Source organism: Hypomesus nipponensis, chromosome 17 (assembly GCF_054491055.1).
Source record: "Hypomesus nipponensis isolate SF chromosome 17, ASM5449105v1, whole genome shotgun sequence".
Lineage (NCBI taxonomy): Eukaryota > Metazoa > Chordata > Actinopteri > Osmeriformes > Osmeridae > Hypomesus > Hypomesus nipponensis.
This window is the reverse complement of record NC_140377.1, coordinates 9,345,806-9,366,661: the sequence shown is the minus strand read 5'-3', so window position 1 is coordinate 9,366,661 and position 20,856 is coordinate 9,345,806.

The following is a 20,856-nucleotide window of genomic DNA, read 5'->3' as shown; positions in this document are numbered from 1 at the left end:
CACAGTGCGGGCATTTTGACATCTGTAAACACATTATGTGACAACATTCACTGATCTAAACTGAAGGTATCCACTTTATATTATTGTTCTGTTATCTAGCCAGCATTTCATCCAAAAAGAAAACCCTCTGAAAGCCTCTGAGTTATACAGTATGCCAGCAGTCAGCACTGCTAACCTGGCCATATCAGTTATAAAAGCAAATTTGCTTCTAAATAACAGTAGGGTATAGGGTACCCGCAACTCATTTGTGTATTGCCAATTGAAAGGTTGTCCAGCAAGTGATGATGCCTAAAACAATGATAATCAAGTCCCTGTTGTCTTTATAGGCTAAACCTTTGTGACTTTGTGTAGTCCAGAGGGGCCTTTTTGCGATTGAGCCTTTTGCATGGCTACAGGCTGATGGGTTGACTTTACAGCTCAAATACAAAGCCAAAAAGTTTCAAGCCTACTGCCTCTCCATTAAATGATCACTCGATGAGTGGGGCAGAAAAAAGTTAGAATTGCTCAAACGAATAAGTCAGAAAGCTCCGAGAAATTTTGTGGTGAAATAGGAACTGATCTGGACCACTAGCTTCAGTTCCCCTAGGGGTATCCACCACCAGGTGCCCCCTATATAAGGGGGTGTCAGCCCCCCGTTCATTCTCCCAAAGCTAAAGTATGTATTCAGCTGGGTTGAACAAAGGCAAGCTGGGAAGGGAAACCTATGGGGCCCCCCTCCACTCATGGAACTGGAATTCTCTCCATAACCATCATTCTGTGTCGTGGAGCTCCGTCCCATAGTAGCTCTGCTCTTATTGTTTTAGGCGGAGCAAATGAGGCCAGATATACGCCCAGCTAGTCCAGGTCCAAGAACACAGAAATTCAGCGGTACATCCAAGAGATGTGTCTCGTATAACCAAGCTAAGGTTGGTACCTGTATAAAGACACCATCACACAGCCCCACCCACAGATCCATCCTCAACGACCAATGGGTCGAGGGAAGGAGTACAGTAGGTATGATGTCTGTATGCACATGTGGGAGGCACGTATCCCAAAAAAATGGCCAATAGGTGGCATGGGACCACCCATCACTTTGTAAGCCATGGAGATTCTCCCAACCATAGGTCCCCCGTAGCAGACTAGTGGCTGAGGTGATAACCTGACAGGTGTAATGCAAGCCAAGTAGCGCGAGAGAGCTAGCAACCAGACACAGCTTCTGCAGCCGTTCATTCTCCGGGCTCCAAAAAGGGCGGGGGGAAGAACGCTCTTAAAATTGCAGCTTTGCACCTTCACATCCGACTGAGGAGTTTGGGCACAAAGGCAGGGTTGGGACGTAGCCCACACTCAACCTCAATCACCTCAGATTACCAGACAAGTTTCATGCGAAGACAAGGCGCATAAGTCGCTCACACTCTTTGCTGTCATCAGAGCAAGAAGCAGACTTGTCTTGAGAGAGACCAAATGCATCGAGGCATTAGCTTGGCCTGCCCAAGGCCTCCAGAACTAAGGCAAGTCCCAGCTGGATGCAGATGCCCTGGTGGATGCCTGAGTCTGCAGGTGCCAGCCAAAAAGGCTTAACTTAAGCTTAAATAGAGGGTGGCTAAATAAAATTGATCTGTGACATGCAGAGACGGCCGCAGCATACACCTTGACAGTGCTCGGGGCCAAAACCTTGTCAAACAGTGACTGCACGAAATACAGGAAAGTCTCGGCATGAGATGGGGTCTGCGCCTTGGTCACCACACCAAAGTAAGAAGGCTTGCCAACACGCTGCACATCCTCTTGCAGTGGATCACGTGCAGTGCCCTAAATTATATGGATGACCACGTCAGGGAGACCTCTCCATTCTAGCAAGTCCCTTTCAGAAACCAAGAAATGAGTGGGGCCGGAATCACCCGGGAGCCCCCGGCCTGAGAGCATGTCCTGGAGGGAAGTGGCCAAGGGCCCTTCACAACCAAATACATCAGCTCTTGGTAATTGATCTCAGCCAAATTCAACCCATTTTAGTGTAACAGAATTTTGGGGCAGTGCACCTCCTTGCCACACAAATTAACTAGTGCTACATTATAACATACACATTACACTGTGTTTGGTAATGTATTATAAGCATGGAATAGTAACTTTATAGGGTAAAAATACCTGTTTTGGCTCGTTTAGACAACAACCTCCCGAGGAGCAGGTCCGATCATCAAGTCACAGACCCTATGCAGTGCCGTTATGCAGCCGTGATTACGATGTTGCTTAATTGATTCGGTGGCATATAGACTCACACAGAATCGATGTCCGTGATGCTGCTGGTGATTAATATGTCGGTTTAGTCGATTGGATTTTAGTTTGATTGGAGTTTGTGCACATTTGCAATGAGTAGGCAGAGTCTTTGCATCTGTAAATGCATTAATTAATGTAACAAAATTCACTGATTTATACGGAAATAAATCATCCACTTTATATTGTCTTTCTGTTAGCTAGCCAGCATTTCATGAACAAATCCCTTTGAAAGAAGCATATATTAATGTTATGCCAGCAGTCAACACTGTTCTTCTGGCCGAATCGACATTGCAAAAGCGGTATGAAAATGCGCTTCAAAATTACGTATATGTGAATAGCCAAATTATAGGTTGTCCAGCAAGTAAGTTCTCGTTTTATGATGCCTTAAGCAATGGAAATTACAATATTTTTCTGAAATAAAGCCACGGTTTATAACCCGATTATTTTTCTTGTGGTGAGGATGATGTTCGCCACTCGCTGGGCTCGAACACGCCACCTCTGACTTGCCAACCGCGACCACTACAAGCTACGCCAACAAAACTCTAGCTCTTCATTGACACGGGTGGCCTATTATATACTCGAGGAGTGAGTTTCACCGGTTCACGCCCGTTACATATGCATTCAGTATTCATGCCCAATGCAAAAACACACAATCAATCCAGAAATTGACTCTAAAAGGAATACAGCATAGAAGATCAAAGCTAGAATTAACGGTATCTTTCACAGAAAAATTGTAGAATATAATGGAAGCACACTAAGTAAAAGCGTTCAGACCTCCACCACAACCTGGCCTTTCAGGCCGATAAATGTAGTCAAATTGATATGCAAAAGGGTACATTTGTGGAATATTTGAATATTTACATGCGCCTCATTTTTAAAATTGAAATATTTTATTGATGCCAATAAGGCAAGTGTTAAGATAATGTGAAATATCATGATTAAGTGCTATGCTGATGAAATGCTGTGCATAAAAGGTGCTGTGCTTGCAATCCATTTGATGTTATTTTTTAACTATTTAATTAAAACAATTAGAAGTTAAAAATCACAATACATAAACAGCCTTTGCCATTACACCAAAAAATGTGCTCAAGTGCATTATGTTTCCACTGATCATCCTTGAGATGTTTCTACAACTTGATTTGAGTCCGTCTGTGGTAAATTCAGTGGATTGGACATGATTTGGAAAGGCACACACTTGTCTATGTAAGGTCCCACAGTTGATGGGGTCAGATGGCTGAGTGGTTAGGGAGTTGGGCTATTAATCAGAAGGTTGTTGGTTCGATTCCCAGCTGTGACAAATTATGTCGTGTCCTTGGGCAAGGCACTTCACCCTACTTGACTCGGGGAGAATGTCCCTGTACTTACTGTAAGTCGTTCTGGATAAGCGCGTCTGCTAACTGACTAAATTTAAAGTAAATGTAATGTAAATGACAGTGCATGTCAGAGCACAAATCAAGTCTGTAGACCTCCAAGACAGAATTGTATTGAGGCATAGATCTGGGGAAGAGTACAGAAAAATCTGTCTGCGGCATTGAAGGTCCCAATGAGTACAGTGGCCTCCGTAATCCGTAAATGGAAGAAGTTTGGAACCACCAGGAATATTCCTTGAGTTGGCTGCCCGGCCAAACTGAGCATTTGGGGGGGAAGGGCCTTAGTCAGGGAGGTGACCAAGATCCCGGTGGTCACTGAATGGCCTGAATGCCAAGCGTCATGTCTGGAGGGAGCCAGGCACTGCTCATCACGTGGCCAATACCATCCCTACAGTGAAGAATGGTGGTGACAGCATCATGTTGTAGAGATATTTTTCAGCGGCAGGAACTTGGAGACTATTGAGGATTCAGGGAAAGATTAATGTACAGAGACATCCTTGAAGAAAACCTGCTCCAGAGCGCTCTCGAGTGAAGGTTCATGTTCCAACAGGACAATGACCCTAAGCACACAGCCAACATGACAAAGGAGTGGCTTGGGGAAAACTCTGTGAATGTACTTGAGTGGCCCAGCCAGAGCCCAGACTTGAACCTGATCTCTGGAGAGAGCTGAAAATGGTTGTGCACCGACACTCCCCATCCAACATGATTGAGCTTAAGAGGTCCTGCAAAGAAGAATGGGAGAAACTGCCCAAAAATAGGTGTGCCAAGCTTGTAGCATCATACTCAAAAATAATCAAATTAAATTGAATCTATTTCAAATAAGGCTGTAATATAACAACGTGGAAAAAATGAAGAGCTGTGAATACTTTTTGGATGCATTGTATACAGAAGTTGTCAACTAATATTTGCTCCCAGTCCTTCTCATGCCAAGAGGGAAGTAGATCGGATGTTCCAGAAATCTTTCTCATCTGACCAATCTTAGGTTGGTTTAAGTGCAGTTCTTTGGGAAAAGTCATCTGCTTGTAAAAAGGGCTATATAAATACATTTGATTTGATCTAAGAATGCAAGGCCAAAATCAAATAACAAATAACTTTTTTGTTCCTGCAAACCGACATGCCAGATGGTGAGTTTCATGGTACTGTACACGGCTATGTGGCTGACATGAAGCTCACCAAGCAAGTCATTTCATTGACTTTCCAAGTGTATTTCTGTCAGTTTATTGTATTTACAATAGACTGAATAACTTTTTTTAAATGTCAGTGTTGAATTCAGGCTAAGGTGACATGTGCAGCTGTCATATCAGGGCTAATAACAATGATGGGCAAACCCATTTCATTTCTTCTCATTAAAAGATATCCTCCTGCAAAGGAATGTTGTTGGGAGAAGGCTGACAGCACTGGGACTGCTTTTCTACAGCACAAGCTGAGGTGAAATATTTAATTGAACACCCCTTCTTGCTTCACTGATCACAGCTACATCTCAAATTTAACTTGTCCCGATCACGCCTCTCTCACCACCAAGCCTATTCTGAAACCATGTAAAGGCTTAGATTTTAAAGTTGTCAGGATTTCGTTTGTTTTTTGTTTTTGTATGCCATGATGGAAACAAAGTTATCTATTTTCTGACTACACTGGGAAATCTAATCAAGGCTTTTACTTTTTTGACACTGGTCAGAACAGTTTATGTGTTGCCCAACATTGAAATGTGCTAAAAATGGTTATGGTAAGCAATGTCAATTAAAAGCAAGAAAGTTGCTTTGAATTGCCAATTTTAATCAGCAAGCCATTTTGCTGTACCTTTGCTCCACTTTTAACAGTACAGAGCAATTTGAGAATGTAGCTATCTATTCTGATATTGTGCATAGTCAATTAAATACTTGATTTGATGTGTTCAGGTAACAATTGCTTAGTTTCCTAAAAGCACACTTTTGAACAGGCAAAATAAATCAGTACTTTATAACATTCATAGAAAACTGGAGTGTACCAGCTCGTACTACCAGGCAACACTGTGCATACAGTATGAACACTCACAGGAATTCAAGATCCAGCTTGGATCATGACCCTGAATCTGAAAGCCCTTTGACAGTGCAAAAGGCAAGACCTATCAAGGCTATGATGCTGGCATATGGTTTCATTTTTCCTTTCCTTCAAATCCCCAAGGCCTCAGCAAGAGAATCTGCTGCCCTAAGGCAATTAGAGTAGCTGTCAATGCAACAAACGTGAAGGCTGATGCTATTCTTTGGGAGAGGAACAATATAGGAGAGGGTAGTACAGTATATGGTCTCTGGTTTGGAAGAGTACAGAACTTGTTCAACACCAACTGTCGAAAGCAGCAGGAGGCAACTTATAGATTTTTTTTTATTGAAACATGTTTGCATTTAGATAGAAAATGTTCTTTGTTCATTACACAGAAGTTTCATCATGAGCATATGATAGGATCATGATACAAACTGTGAAGCAAGATAATAAATAACTCATGAACATCAAAGGTTATCAGTGAATGTTTACTCTTTGAGGCTAATTATCCCCTTCGTAAGTCATAATCAACAACACGTCATTTCAAGTTGTTAGAAAACCACGGCAGTGACATGAGGAGGGCACATATGTCTGTCTTCTGTTCTGACACAGCTTTTATTCAAAATTCTAATTATCACTTTGAACTATGCAGTTGTAGTTCAACATAACAAATTTGGTTCTAAATGAAAATAAAGATAATTGAAATGTATGTCAATGCATTTTGTAGCGCTCTATGTTAAAGTTGAAATAACATAGTAAAATAATAACATTGGGAGTCAGGTGGCTGAACGGTGAGGGAATCGCGTTAGTAATCTGAAGGTTGCCAGATCGATTCCCGGATGTGCCAAATGTCCTTGGGCAAGGCACTTCACCCTACTTGCCTCGGGGGGAATGTCCCTGTACTTACTGTCCCTGTACTTACTGTAAGTCACTCTGGATAAGAGTGTCTGGTAAATGTAAACATTGTAGTCATGTTTATCCCCTCTACAATACAATTTTATTCTGTACAGTTTTCTATTAGGAAGGCGTGAAGTAAATTCGACAGCAGATGCCTGACACCAAAGAGTGGATGTAAACAAAGACAAGGGATTAAAAAAGGTTTTGTCAGATGAGTAGAAAAAAAACACAATTTCCTTACACAAGGAAGCAGATTTAATTTTATTTTTTACAGTTTGTGCATCTGGAAAATAGATTTAATCACCGAGGAAATAACAGTCACGCAAATAAATGCACTTGTGAGGAATTTATTCATCAGATCTTGAGAGATGATTCGTGTCTCAATAAAGCACAATGGAAAATGTATGATTTTAGAGGGAGATGCAACAGCTGCAACAAAACATACTGTAAAAAAAATAAAGTTTGCATGTCAGACACAGGTCAGTGTCTGAAAATTGTGAGACATCAGAAGGGATAACAAAGGCTATTCAGTAATTTGCAGTTTAAGCAAGCAAGTCTTTTCATACAGCAATTTGTGTTTTTCAATTAAATTATCAATGTTTAGGAGAAGTATTGCCAACAGATGTCAAGCAACCTACACACACACAAACATGCACACATACCACACCCACATTAATACCTCCTATTTATACCATACTATTTAAGTTTTACTGCGGTTTAGTATAAAAGTTGCTTATTTCACATACAACAAACTTTTTCAAAATTGTAAAAAAAAACACGAAAGACCCAATCTGGAACACTATAAAGACAAGACACAAAATCAATTAACTTCAGCAAAACAGATAACTTGACATCTAATTACAGTTTTTTCAGTTCCTGTAATCAATAACCCAATAAATAAAAATGACACATAGTTCACCCTTTTCTGTGCCATTGTTAATAATTTGATAATAGTACATTATGTAAATAAAAGACATAATACACATTTGGGTATTGTTTCAGCATTAGTGTTTTACCTAAGACTACTACAGAAAACCAGAAAGAATGTTACTTGAGCATGATCTGAGGATATATGCGTAACTATTGCATTGTGTGTTATAGAAATGTAAAAATTACTTACTGTTTTGGGGGGTCAGATGGCTGAGCAGTTAGGGAGTCTGGCTATTAATCAGAAGGTTGTTGGTTCGATTCCCGGCCGTGCCAAATGACGTTGTGTCCTTGGGCAAGGCACTTCACCCGACTTGCCTCGGGGGAAATGTCTGTACTTACTGTAAGTCGCTCTGGATAAGAGCGTCTGCTAAATGACTAAATGTAAATAAGTATAGCAGTATTAAGTTATGTTGGAAATAAAGTGTATCACATTTCACCATTCAACTAACCCCAACATGAGCCAGCCTACAAATAATAAATTACATATTTTTTTAATGGTCTTAAGACAGGGTTTGTATAACCTTACCTCACTGTTGATAGAAAGCTTTTGTCAAAAAGGTTGACTCAGGAAAAGATTTGGGACTTGACTTTGAACCTCTCGGCTTTAGATATTTCACTCTACTTGGATATCCACTCAAGCCTCTGTGAAAATTAGTCCATCCTTTTCCAAGAGGTCAATAAGAGGTGAATTTTAGTCAATGATATATACCCACTCATCTAGCAAAACATTTCTCAACTGTCATCACTATCTATACTCAATAATGTTGAGGGATTGTCCTGGGCAAGGTCAGTCCTCTCAGTCATGGTGTCCAGTTGTTTCCAGCACATCTTACTGCTATCTCAGGAAGGCTGAAGAAGTAATGAGGCTGAAATGATTTACCACCTGCTCAACCTTTTTCAGACTATATTAACTAAGTAAAAATCACCATACAAATCAGTGTTTTAATGTATACCTTGAGAAGACCATTAATCTATAGATCGGGGTGAATAAATATAGATATTGCCACAGCATCTGAATAATTGTTCACAGTCAATGAGGCCTACATGTTTTAATGTACATAATGTAAAGGTGCACACTAGCTTCAGTAATTCTGTAAAAGACTGGGAAAGATGATGTCCTTTTTAATGGGCTATATCATGGATCAAGTTATCATCAATGAATATCCCTAAATAATAGTCTTTATTTCTGGTCTTTATTTTCCATTACTAACACCATTGTACTTATGCATGGTTAAATGGTTTATCATTATCTCCCCACATTTCACTCCCTCCTCTTTATTTGGACTATTCTATTCTAAGTTTCATTTAAGTGTAGTTTAACAAGCTTGTCTTACATACTGATGTGTTGACAAGGAGTGGGTATATTTCTCCAAACAGAGGCAATGGAAAATGTGAGAAAGAGACATGGAGGAGGAAATATTGAAAGACAAAATTAAAATTTTCTCTAAAGCCTTAAATGTACTTGCATAGCCATGCTACACTTGTATAATAAAAAAGTGTGACCTCGATATAACTATATGTAAATTGACTTGACGTCTATGACTAACAGAGTGATTAATTTACCATCCCCAAGGCTATTTTCATAGCACAAATTAAGTTCAAACTCATAGACAAAGTTTATGTTTACCCTCAGAGTTACTACTTGCACAGACATTTATTAAGACACAATCTCTGTTGTACCACACTGTTAACATTCCATCACCATTATCAATCCTTGCATTTGCCATTCCAAGATCAGAGCAGAACATTTTATCTACCTTAACAAAATAGAATGGATTTCCAATGAGACACCATGTTCAAGCGAGTTGTAGTTTTAGATAAGTCAATATAACTTAATTATCACAATAGCACACACGGATAAGCTTATTTACGCACTATGCTCATAGGAACTTCAAGATAATATGGAAATGTTTTACATCTTTGAAAAACGTTTGGTCACAGTAGCCAGTCCTGCACAGCAGTTCAGATGGGTAGAACTGCAAATCTTGCATAGAGAGGAACTTGTGACAAAAGTAGTTTTCCATTGTTAGAATTGGACTAATCATACAATTGCCATGACCTTTTATGGATACCCCCACCCCAATTTAGTCGAGTGATGCAGGCAGCGCATCAGAAGTAACTGTCTCTCTAAACATGGATGCTGCAAGCTATTAGTTAAATAATTAGTCAAATCAATGCTATCTATAGCTCAGTATCAAAGTTTAGGTATCAAGGTTTGTGATGAAAACTAGCCCTAAAAACTATATCTCAAACATGTTCTTCCACTTCCATTTGACCTAGTTGTGTAGTCACATCACATGGGAATATAAACATGGATACAGGTGCATGACTAGTCAGAAGGATTTGAGTCATGTGGGTGGACAGGTAGTGGCACGAACCAATGCCTTTAGTGGGTTTCTCCCAAATCCAATATTCAGTGTAGGCCTTTTGTTTAGTTATTCAGTGTAGGCCTTTTGTTTAGTTTTTAGGAGAGTCTGGGGGACCAAGCCTAAGTTGCTGGTATTATTCATCTTCACCGTGTCAATGTGTGTCTTCTTCTATCTTCTGAGACATCATTTTTCAATGCCACATTAATGATTCTGTTTTAAACCTATTAGCACCAACTATAGCAAAAGATTTATTGAACAGAATCAGCATGCCTCATTTGCAGGTCACCTTAGTGTCACCTGAGCCAACTTATAGGTGCTTTCGACTTCACGCAGCGCCGGCGTCGCCTGCAGCCGCCTGCAGCCCAGCTGACTTGAAGCAGCCAATGACATTCTTCTCAGCTTCAAGGCAGCCGGCTGTCAGCGCCGCCGGCGCTGCATGAAGTCGAACACACCTTGGCCGCGTTTCCCAGATTCGTTAAGAAGCTCTTAAGCGCTAAGAGTTTCTTAAAGAATCTGGGAAACTCTGCCTTTATGTGTATGTGTATTTGCACCTTAACTAGTCCCTGAAATTGCACTACATAGACAGTGTTGTTGTAAAAACTTTCGTCTTGATCCCGAAATCGTCACTTGTATCGGCTGGAACGTTCCATTAAACAGTTTAGGACACATTTTTAGATGTTTGTTTGTGGCAAAAAGTGAAGCTAACGGTAGCTAGCTAGCCACAGTCTCGAAAAGTACACCCTTGAAAAATCTCAAAATATTTGGAAGTTTGATATTAGTTTAAACAATAGGTTTGGCTGTGATACAATGAAAACAAAATGCCCCAGCTGAAACCAATGCAAGCACACCTCACAATTTCCCCAGAAGTGTTACCCTCTGTAGTTGAATATTACTTTGTCACTAAAAGTAACTTAAATCCTTGACATCTTAATTACTTGATTTATTAGTGTGTCACCATCTAAAACAGGTTTTTGTAATGATGTCAAACCCAGAAAGAGGATGATTTATAGGAAGACAACACTCCACAGTGTTACAATAACACTCTAGAATGGCTTGTTTTGACAGTCTACGAATATCTGTAAAGACTCTAGGCCTCTATCCATCGCCACCCTAAACTGTACACTCTTCTGTCTATTTTATGCTAGCCAAAGAGTGAATGAGTGCACTCTTGGGATGAACAGCAGTGATTTTCAACATACTGCCAGGTTTTTTTGCTGACATTGTGGGCAAAACGCAGGTGCATTCATTATCCTGTAATTACCCTGCTGTTAGTCCTCTGGTATATTATTCATTACATGCATTCTCCACACAGGGCTGTGACAGGGAGGGTAAAATGGATGAGCACCTCAGATAAGTCCAACCACTACTGCCTGTATGGCCATCATTAATACTGGCCCAAAGGTGAGAACTACATCACCTCAGTTCAAGGCTACTTGCAATGACCCTTGCATAGTTTGAATGCCAAATGGAGCGTAAGAATATTGCAGTAGTTTTATGAAAACAATGTCTAGTGTGGTGCAATTTTCTGGGTAGTATAAATAATAATGACAACTTTGGGAAATACCAACAAAATACAGAAATCAATACAGAATAGGAGCAAGTGAAATGTTCCTTTTTCTTGTTAGCACATGGAAAATGTAATGTGTCACCTTAAATGATGAGCATTGAGTTTTCCGACTGATCATGCTTCTGGGGTTGAAAGCAGGCCAACTCAGCAGGCCTAGGAGGATGTAAAAAACAGTGCACTGAATCACTCCAAGGGGATCATTGCACAAGAGGACCGCTTACTCTCTTAGCAGCAAGGAAAACAAGGGAAGCGGGATCTGTGGAACTTAGGGGAGAATAAATTGAAGCTCCATCGATCCTCCAGTGAGACCAGCACAGAACAGAGCTAGCACACTGACGGGAAGGGCCTCATCAGCTGAGAAGATGCGACACACATTGTGTAAGAAAAAGCCCTGCTTGAAAGTAAGGATCAAATGCTGTCCTACACAGAGGATTGAGAAAGAAGTTCAACAGGGAAACCAATCAATCTAACATTAAAGTCTATCAAGGTTATCTGTACAAAATCATCAGTAGTTGACCTTTTAATATCAGATATTCTTAAAAGTAGTTTTGCTCCTTTGTTAAGGTCAGTCGGCTTTCTTATATCGAAGGGTATCTGTTCACTTCAGTGCCAGTACCAACATACATCACGCATGTAGTCACTGTCCTGTCCTAAAAAGAAAGCTGGCTTCCCTCTTCAAAACCAGAGAAATGTTTGTTCCAGTTTTCACACTCACAACTCAGTGATATATGCATGATTAAATAATAATAATTTTTTAATTTTCTTCATTCTTATGTCATTTGCTATATGTCTACAAATGTCCAACTTTGCACAGTCCCAGAAATTCTAGAGTGAGTTGACTAAAATCAAAGTCTTATTTAAGTGAGGCTTACAGTAGTAAAGTGCAGTCAAAGGCAATACAACATACACTCTTTAGATAATAGTACACTTCATAAATGGTGGGCTTTGAAAATTAGAGTTCATGGCCACCTTCGCTGATAATAACTATTTTCAATGACCATCAATCCTTACCAAGTTGAGCCTTAGCATAACATTCAAAATTGATTCACCTGCAGGCAACTCAGAACTGTCCAAAGGTCTTCTCACGCTTGTCTTTTTTCATGAACCTGAGCTCCCACTTGGGATTTGACTGGGCCCTCATCCTGTGCCTTGGTCTATCAGAGTTTCTGCAACACAGCAACATTTATATTTTAACGGGTGGATATGAATTATGCACAATAACCAGTGAGAAGGAATTTAATGATGCCTCCTTGGTACAGTCTGCCTCACCGAACGAAGAGTGATTCCCCCTATCTTAGCCTGGGGGAGGGAGGTGCTGATTTGAACAAATCTTGACCTCATCCTTCTTGTTGCTTGGTGTGTGCAGTTGAGGTATGAGCAGGAGACAGGAGGAAAAGTACCTCACCCTGACGGCATATTGATTTGTTCTGACACCTAATGTAATGATTCTTTGTCAGTAATGAAATGACTAAAGAGGGTGAATCTGGGGTGTATCAAGAGTGGCTTTTAATTAAGGCCCAATACAACATCTTCCTTCGACGTTGCCATCCACATACCAGTCATATATGTATCTGTATTCACTACACTTGAATCCAGCTATGCAGTTTCCTTTTTTTTTATAATGCTGAGGGGATGTTACTGTTAGTTAAACCTCATAGTGTAAACAAACCAAGGCTTTGCATGGACAACCTCTGCGAGTGAACAGGAATGGGCTTTATTTACTGACGAGATCACCTAATGCCAGCTGTAATTTTTTATCCATTCATTTGCAAAGACCATATTTTCAATGCACCCGAGACTAAGAACCTTTCAAGATAGTGTAACTGAATTGGGACCAATTGGACATTGTATTTGCTGTTTCTTGAGTGTGCCATTTGGGTCCCAGATAGGGTAATATAATCAAGAGTTAATAATAGTAGTTGCAAACCACCTAAGCCACAATTGACCCTATTCCTCACTTCCACAAATTTTGTTTTCTGAAATAAATGTGGTCTGGCTCATAGTTTTTGAAGCTCAACAAATTATTCTCCGTTGTATGGGTTGTTTGCATATCATTGAAACATCAAAGAATGTTTATACTCAAAACAGTGTTTTTTCCCTCTGCTTCCCTCTGCATAATGGTTTTCCTCATCCTGAATCTGATCAATGACTTTATCACTGGAAGCGATGCATCTAAATTATAATTGGGCACAGCACACAGTATCTTCCTGAAAACAATCTGCCCATCCACAACTGTGTTTGGTGATTAATGAAACTCCTGTAGGAGAGGATAGAAGCTCCACACTTCCCTTCACCCACTTCCTGAGGATCTCAAAACCTTCCCTCATCCCCCATGAGGTATCCCCATTTGCACCGTCTGTCTTACTATCACATTTCTACTTTGAATGCAGTTTCCAATTGGTTTATTTGGGGATTTTGGCTCATGCTTGGCCCCACTATCTCTTGTGATTTCATGTGCTGCCTGTTCTCTATGCAATTAAATGATAAGCCTTCCTCCTCGCCATTCAAAGGATTGTATGAATCAATCGAAATTCATGAGCTGAACATGGTTGTCTTTCACTGGCCTTGGCACCATAATTGTCCAGAAGTTCCTTTATTAAAAAGAGGTGAAAAAATCTCCTAGAGCTCCACACCCCCCCCCCCCCCAACCCCCTACACAAAAAGAATATGTTTGTGTTGCAAACACAGGATTTTCTTTCAACCAATTATGACAAATGACCAAATGTAACAAACCTACCAACAGGTTATGACACTTCCATTCATATCTCTGTACTCATATTTCCCCTCATGTTTAAATGTAGTCATATTTTAATGCATTAACATATTGGAGGATGTTTGACAGCATATACTGTTTAATCCAAGGAAGCTTCATTACACGACATCTACCAAAGCCTCTTTTCCAAGAGACAACAATGGGCGCTTCCAGATTTTCAGCATTGCATTCTGACTTTTCACAACCAATGCTAATTCACAAATGGTAAAGACTCTCCTGAAATGTATTATGGTAACATGCAAAATAGCATGTTGCAATCGATGATTACACACTGACATCTGCACATCTCTGATGAATGGTCACATGTAAATAGAATCATTAACATTGTTATACATATAGGCCTGTACTTTATTGTTATCTTTGTGCCGTTTGTGTCAGCTGTTTTTTTTTTATGTTGGATTGCTTGAGGCACACTTCCTCCTGACATGACATCTCTACTGCATCATTTATGTAGCATCAACATCAGAGTACATCTGTAGAGAACTGCATCACAACCAAGGCCTAGAACAGTGTGCAAATGCGAACTGTACTACAGAAGCACATCCAATGGATGTTTGCAGTTTTATCAGGACAGCATACTATAGAGGGCTATGGCGCAATGGGATCTTTGTAGAAAATGGCTGGACATACAGTATTTGAAGCGGTATTCACATATTTGCCTTGTGTATATTCCATCTTCTCTTCACTAATGCACAGCGTGTTCCTCAACTATATGTGTTTGTAAACATCAAGACAAAAAAATTAGTTATGTAAATTATTAAAACAAAACTTCAGGCAATGCAGAATAACCCAGTTAACCCTGGTAAGCATTTCCATTATCAGCTTTCATTTCAAGTAACACTCTGAAAAATAGAACAGGACACTAGTTAATAATGGAGGCTTCCAAAATAATTTAAAATGCATTATCTACTGCAAGTGTGGGAGGCCTGCATGGCGTTCTTCATAAAAGCAGAGCCTAGTTGCAACCATTCAGGCAGACGATTCCTCGGAAACACAAAAAGAGGTTTAGGCATTCAACATCACATACCATCACTTGAAAGCAACCAGGAAACTCATAAGTATTGAATTAAATAATTACATATTACAAGCGTTATAACTATGTTCAATTACAGTTTGCTGACTGCTAAGGCAACACCTTTAAAACTATTTGCTATTTATTAAACTATTAGATATTTGCTAATCCCTACACACTAACCACAAAACCTTGCAGCAAACCAGAAAAATATTCCATAAAACAAACAATTATTGGAAAACTCTTCAAATTCTTCGAAAACATTGTTTTTTGGATCAATACAATGCACATTAACCATCATTGGAATAAACACACAAAGCAGTTACTACACAGTATATGTAGAAAAAAACATTTGTGGCTTTTGCTTTTTTTGTGTCCAGGGCATAGCCATAAAGTTTTGTCATACATGTTGTAGTGGCGTTCTGTGAACTTTAATCGCAATTGTAATCGCGAAAGACCACTGATGCAGCATCAACACATGTTTATAAGCAGACAAAGAAAGTTAATTTTAGAAACAGATTCATTTTTGGGTAGGTTTAATACATTTATGTAAGAAATTGAGTCATGCCTCCTTCACTGTGGCTCTGTAATAAAACAAAACAAATACAATAAACAATATTTACTTATAATAATAATAATAATAATAATAATGCATGGTGTAATGGCTTCTACACAGGTAGTTCAGTGAACACACAAACACAGGTGTCCAAATGTATAAATGTACCACAGTAGATGTTGACCTCATCACTAAATGTTTCCCAATGGAAACAATACAGAATACGAACCCCTAACTTTTCAGGATATGACATCTTATCTCTCTGGAGGAGCCTCAAAGGGTTGATACTAGACCCTCTGTCTCGCTCTCCCTAGCGGCCAGCCTTCTTCAGTCCTTTGTCCCCTGTAACCCAGAGGAACTCAGGATAAGGGAACTTACCCAAAACTGACCCTTATGGATTTACAAAGATTTCTCAAGGACCACACTGTTTATGGACACTACAAGGATTGTAGGAATTGACGTGTGACAATGTGTGCTTTTCCCTTTTATACTGTGTTGATATAATTTGATGTTTTAATGTAACTTCCTTTCACATTAGGTCAGATAACCTTGGTATCCAACTTATTGTAATCTATAAACAAAACAATATATCAATGTTGTGGTGTAGATACATTATGAAGTAAATGCAAGGTATAGACATTTTAAGGCTACAATCTCACCTACACAAAGACCCCCTCTTATTTGAATATTAAAAACCAACAACAAATAATCACTTTAGTCCATTAATACAGAGTCCAGCGATAGGCATTAAAAAGGATCTTGCCAAGCTTCACCTGGGAAGTGTAGTCATTGGACGGCTACTTGAACGACTCTGCAAGAAGTACCCAAACCGCAAATCAATTGCGACCTAACTGAGAAAACAAAACTCAGTCTCACCGGATTAAAAGGAATACTTTGACAAAAGGACCTTTAATTTAACTATACAGACTCATACAGCTTAGGACTTAAACAGAGCCTGCTTCAACCCACAAATCAACACACCAACAAAAGGTAATGTGACTAGCTGTATTTCTTACTTGTGACATTGGCATGATATAATTTATATTGTTGGGGTTTGATTAGACTACAAGTAAAGCTAACTAGTGTCACTAGACTCTTCCAGATACGAAACAAGATCTGATTCACCTTTCCATAGTTTGTTTCCAATTGTTCATTTTGTAATCCAAGTCTTAATGCTAAATCAATGAGATATCCAGTACTGTTGATTACATTTCCATTTATGTCAATAAATCATTGTGTATAATTTTTACTTATGGAATTCGTTCCATCATGTTATCTGATCTACTCCCTTTCTTAAAAATGAATTTCTTCAGAATGCTGATTATTACATTTGAAATATAGTTTTTTTTATTCCCTAAAATGATACTAAGGTGATGCCCTGATAACTTAATACTTGATTATAGATTAAGTATATCTATTTTTAAACAACCACACGCCACTACACATTTATGACAAAACTTCATGGTAAGCTGCCTGTGTCAGCAAAAATTGTAACTCTATTTCTGATTGATTTTTGTTGGTTGTTTTCATAGAAAACAGTAGATGTTGGTTGACAAAATTAATAAAAGGACAGAACCTTGGTTTTACTAAGAGTGAAGTCCAATGACAAACACACTGTACATAAAGTTTGTTTCTGGCAGTATATGTACAGATGTGATTAATGGTATGGGAGACCGCTAGGCTGATGTTGTCATACTCATAATTCTAGTCAAAATATTAGTCTGAGAACTCTCCGTTGGGCTGTGAGTATGGGGCGTATTTCAACCAAATTCGTAAAACAACTGCCTCTTCGCTCAATTGGATAGACCTACAACCAATCAGAGCAACATAAAATGTTGTTTGTTGAAAATGAATTCAACCCAAGTGCTCTTTGGTGACGTGGTTGATTACGTTACTGTTTATCCTCGGTCCATCATTGTATAAAGCCCTCCCTGACAGTTTGATTGGTCCAAACAGCTCCTGTTCGGACATAGTTTTTCCCCAACCGAGGTTCCCCAGACCCAACTTCCCGACCAAATATTTTTTGTTGTGGGCGAGGCTAAGCTGGGCTGGCAGCCAGGCTAGGAGACGGCTATCAGCCTGGCTGCCAGCCCAACTTATCCCCGCCCACAAAAAAATGTGTTCGGGAAGTTGGGTTTGGGGGGGCACGTTTGGGGAAAAACTATGTCAGGGCGGGCTTTATAGACCAATTATTTTTTTGTAAACATTCGGGATGCGGGCGCAATGTGGCTGCAGAAAACCGGGAAAGGATAGCATTTTTTAATGGCAAAAGAACCACACGGATAATACAAATAGACCAAAAAGGTCGACCAAAAATGTCGAAGAGGACAGCTTTTAAAAGAGAAAGCTATTACCCATTGATCTGTCGCATCAGAATTTTGATTTGGGTCACGAAAGTCTTGAAATTTGAGTGAGAATGTCGCCCGGTACAGACCGCATAGTCGAGCGGCAACCATGTCTTCACGTCATGTCACGAAGTTCATAATTTGACAGTTTTACAGTCAATTCTACATCTAAAAAGTAGAGCAGGGCAGCTTTCAAGAGATATGGGAATTCTGCTTTTATCCAACTGATCCGATTATTTTTCTGATTTGTTTAAACTGGCAATTTGAGTGAGACTGCATCCAAGTTACACTGTTTTGACGTTAGCCAGTCAGACTCGCTCACTGGCAGTGTGCACAATGTTGTATTTCACTCCATTCTACACCAGAAACGTCAGGCAGGACTGCCTAATGTAGATACGAGCCTGATGAAGATAGCCAGGATCTCGGATTTCTTTAACCGAGCCTGTTTCATTTGTCATTTGCCTGAGAAAGCGACCTCCATTAGCCAGGCTAGTTTTAAGGGTATCAGGGTAAAGTGACTTTTGTGCATAGACAAGTGAACGTAAATGTATTTGTCCGAAGGCCAAGAGCCTCAAAAAGTTAATATCAAGCCCTGCAATCCAGTGGCCAGAGATATATGATGACCTGATCAACACTCCAAGTGTAATAGACCGGAGAGAAGTTCTTCTTTTGCAACCGACATGCACAGTTGAGCCTGCTTGACAGTTGTGTGACGTAGGATGATACTTGGTCTATACGATGATGGACAGATGATCAACAGTAACGTAATCAACAACGTCACCAAAGAGCGCTTGGGTTGAATTCGTTTTCAACAAACAACATATTACGTTGCTCTGATTGGTTGTAGGTCTATCCAATTGAGCGAAGAGGCATTTGTTTTACGAGTTCAGTTGAAACACGCCCCATACTCACAGCCCAACAGAGTTATCAGACTCATATTCTGACTAGAATTATGAGTATGATAACGTCAGCCTAGCGGTCTCCCATACCATTAATCACATCTGTACATATACTGCCAGAAACAAACTTTATGTACAGTGTGTTTGTCATTGGACTTCACTCTTAGTAAAACCAAGGTTCTGTCCTTTTATTAATTTTGTCAACCAACATCTACTGTTTTCTATGAAAACAACCAACAAAAATCGACCAGAAATAGAGTTACAATTTTTGCTGACACAGGCAGCTTACCATGAAGTTTTGTCATAAATGTGTAGTGGCGTGTGGTCGTTTAAAAATAGATATACTTAATCTAAAATCAAGTATTAAGTTATCAGGGCATCACCTTAATATCATTTTAGGGAATAAAAAAAACTATATTTCAAATGTAATAATCAGCATTCTGAAGGAATTCATTTTTAAGAAAGGGAGTAGATCAGATAACATGATGGAACAAATTCCATAAGTAAAAATTATACACAATGATTTATTGAAGTAAATGGAAATATAATCAACAGTACTGGATATCTCATTGATTTAGCATTAAGACTTGGATTACAAGTATGACAACGTCAGGCTAGCTATCAGGTGCTATCAGGCTATCAGGTGCACCATTTCCAGTATTCGGTTTTGCTTTTCAGAGGACATGAATTACCACAAAACGTTTGAAAACCTATTTTTTGTAGGTTCAACTATAAATTATGATTGTATGGAAACAATAACTTTGAATGATCTGGGGAAGAGTATTTAGAAAGAAAAAAATATGTATTTTTCTCGATGAAATGTCTGTATAATCATGATCAATTAGAGCATTAGCATAGGAAGCGCTCTTTTAATTGGTGTATTTCTGTGTCTTCAATACAGAACACTTGCCAACCACCCCGCTCACACATAATGAATGTTTGCTGGCAAAAGGTTAACATCCACTCAGTAAAAAATGAATCAACAATCTATTAATGATACCATTACCACCAATCATTGATACAGATATTAGTCTCATTCAGAGAGATCTGGGAAGTGTATATACACTGTAAATTAGCTAAATAATTCATATTGTAAACCTCACCTCTTGAAAAAACTGGAACGGGTAATCTAAGACAACGCAGGCCACTATGCCAAGTAAACAGTGCTGAAGATGATACTTGTGAAGCTGAGAACAAACCAGTACACGTCATGGTATACCTGCCATGTAGGCTACATAAAGTTATGCTTTGAAATGGTACACTCGGCTTGTTTTGATTTTGATGTGTCTTTATTTTGTGTTATTAAGTGAACATCTGAAACACACAGACAAACAATATCAAATCCAATACATTATTGCCCGCCTGCCCCACTCCACAGGACAAACAATTGCTAAGTGTTTTATGTATGAAATGGACAGTATAATAACACATGGTCATTCTGAACATACACATTCTTGGTAGTTGGCAATCAACAATTATGAAGTTGGTATAGAAAATGTTTTAGTTGGCATTTTAGATTCACAAATAAAGGCAAACATAGCAATTAACACTAGCAGTTCCAAGAACAACTCAACAACTTTGCCCAGGGTAAATTGTTCATTGTTCATTTCCATGTGACCTTACCACAGAACAACAGAAGTTTTGCGAACCTAGCAATTTTATGTTGAGTTTGAAAGGAATAAAGCCAGACTACTACTGGAAGGTAGGTAGACAGATAGACAAGTAGCCCGTCCAGTCATTGAATTTGATCCGAAAGCCGTCCCAGAACCATGTAAAGGAAGAGTTGCATCAACTCTGTTCACTTAGGGAACGTTATAACAGATTAGTCGAGGGCAGGGGTTCCCAATCCTGGTCCTCAGGGCCCACTTGTCCTGC